At 49.4% G+C, this 2,666-nt stretch overlaps 1 non-coding gene across 1 annotated transcript; it reads left to right on the top strand.

The window, feature by feature from the left end:
- Positions 1–649: 649 nt before the first annotated feature.
- TRNASTOP-UCA (transfer RNA opal suppressor (anticodon UCA)) lies at positions 650–736 on the top strand. The gene has a single exon. It is a non-coding gene; the product is annotated as a tRNA-Sec (tRNA).
- Positions 737–2,666: the final 1,930 nt, after the last annotated feature.

Below are 2,666 nucleotides of genomic sequence, written 5' to 3'. Positions count from 1 at the left end.
CGGCTGCGGCCGCAACACCGATCCCGGACGAGCCCGCCATTACTTCAGCCACAGCAGTGGTGCTTCTTCCGTCACCACGACCCATGGGTGGCGTCACGACCCGTTACACGACCACCATCCTCCCACCGCACAACAAGAGCAACGTGGCCCCCGGTCCGGAGGCGCTCGTGCCACCGACAAACCTGAGCCCGGACCTCGAGCGGCTCGGCCCGAGCAAGCGGAGGAAGCGGCCGGGCCCCTCTCAGGGCAGTACACATGCTTTATATTACAGCTTTGCTTTCTCAGCTATTATGACATTTTTACTTTTTCAAATCTGACATTCCCTAAACTTAATTAATAGATCACACAGGTGTAATCTGTATCCGGATCAGCTCCAGGGTCAGTCCGGCACCGGGGAGGTGAGAGGCTCCGGTGCTCCGTCATCTCCCACAATGCATTGCTGCCGGTTTATATGCAGATACTATGGAAATGCTCCACAGCGATATCCAGCTGTGATCGGAGCCAGAGATTCAGAGCAATTATCTCCTGATATTTCTCACATTGATTTTCACATTTCCCTAAATAATAAATGAAATATTAATAATCTCCGTAACTTCACTTGTGACTGCAGAGTCGTCCATAAATAGGATCCGGTGATCACAGATCTCCTGCCCAGATGATCCTCAGTGGTCTGGGGTGCCGGCTTCAAACCTGCAGCTGTCTAGGGACAGAGTGGTTCAATTCCACCCTCTGGGCGCACGGTGTCTGTACATTATTACTTTTGGAAGCGGTAATACTTTCTGTACCAGGAATTATTTGCTTAAAGGGTTTTTCCTTTTTTTATAACTGGATGTTATCAGACAGAGCTCGTAAAGAAAAGCAAATTTGCAATTTACTGTTTATTACAATTTTTAGCGGATCATGAGATATTTGCACTTTTCTTTTGTTTATAGCTTGTTGCCATGGAGACCGACCACCGCTGCCGGACATCAGAACGCACAGAGCTGACAGGCCTTTAGCTATTGAGCCAGTAATCTCTGTTTTGTAGCTGGCGCGCGCTGTCACCTCCTAATCCCGCCAGCTTCAGCGCAGTGTTTATAAGCTGGACAGCAGCGGTGGTCGGTCTCCTAGGCAACGAGCTGTAAACAAAAGAAAAGTATTAATATCTCAAGAACGGCTGCAAACTTTACTAAACAGTAAATTGTAAAAGTGATTGTATTTACAAGCTCTATCCGACAATACCCATCTATGAAAATGAGAAAAACACTTTAAGGGGTCACTCAGGGCATTATTACTGGGTGAGGGGCTACATTATCTGCTCTGCTCCAGGCGCTGGCGATGCCCTGAGCTCATGTGCTTGTGCTATAACACACATAGATCTGCACGGGAGCTGTGTACAGAAAACGGAAACATTCAATGATTTTATATCACCTTCTAATTAGTGATGAGCGAGTATGCTTGTCACTACTCGGTACTCGCACGAGTATCACTGTACTCGGGCTACTCGGCGGGGACCGAGTAATCTCGCGATACTCGTGCTGTACTCGTGGTCTTCATCCCTGCATGTTGGCGCTCTTTTGAGAGCCAGCCCTCATGCAGGGATTGGCTGGCAGACCACTGCAATGCCACAGCCCTGTTAGTTGTGGAATTGCAGTGATTGGCCGGCCTGCACAGCGTGACCGAGCCTTTATACCGGCGGGCGCGCTGTGCTCTGCTCACAGCCATCCAGACAGTGAGTGCAGGGAGAGTGTTGCTGCTTCAGGGAAAGGTTTGCGGCCCTTTATAGTTATTTCCGTAGCAGGGCTGCAAACAGTGTGACCAGAAGCCCTTCTCAGGACTATTGTAGTTGTATACAGGCAGGCAGGGTATAGCCAGGTTGGAGTACAGGCTAGTGACCAGAAGAGTCCTTCTCAGGACTATTGTAGCTGTATACAGGCAGGCAGGCAGGGTATATAGCCATTCCTAGTGGTGACCGTACACCAGCCTTCATCACCATATCTGGGACTGGTGTACACAGTCTAAAACAGTCCTGATAGTGTCAAACTTCTCAGTAATTGTCGCTCCTAAAAACCTGTTAGGTTCTTAGTGCGTTCGTGCTTGCACTTTAAAACCGCACGTGTGTGGCAGTCGGTGGCAGCGTCAGGCTCCACATTGTCCCTGGATAGAGACGTGCATGAGGGCCTGTAAACCTGAAGTGCCCATTGTAAGGAAGTGGGTCTATTGTAGAATAGCCCTTTGGCAGGGCAGCCAAAAATGTGGAGGCTCCACATTGTCCCTGGATAGAGACGTGCATGAGGGCCTCAAAACATTGTTCCCATTGCAAAGGAGCGGGTCTCCTGTCGTTGTAATGCCCATTCTGAAAGAATGGGCGAAAAAATTTACCACTGGGGGTATACCTGAAACAACGGCCTAACTATGTAACGGTCATCATGGTGGCGCATGAGAAGAAGGAGGAGCAGTCCAGCGATTATCCAAAGTCCAGAAGTGTGTACCCATGGGTGAGTGGAGGTACATGGCAAATTCCCGTTACAAACTTTAAATTCCGCTCTCATTTGCTGGTGGTGTGGTGAAGTCTGGCCCAATCCAACTCTTGTTCATCTTGATCAGAGTCAGCCTGTCAGCATTTTCAGTTGACAGGCGGGTGCGTTTATCTGTAATGGTTCCACCTGCGGCACTAAAAACACGCT

This window comes from Anomaloglossus baeobatrachus, chromosome 6, assembly GCF_048569485.1.
Source record: "Anomaloglossus baeobatrachus isolate aAnoBae1 chromosome 6, aAnoBae1.hap1, whole genome shotgun sequence".
NCBI classification, from domain to species: domain Eukaryota; kingdom Metazoa; phylum Chordata; class Amphibia; order Anura; family Aromobatidae; genus Anomaloglossus; species Anomaloglossus baeobatrachus.
This window is presented reverse-complemented; position numbering and strand designations above follow the sequence as displayed.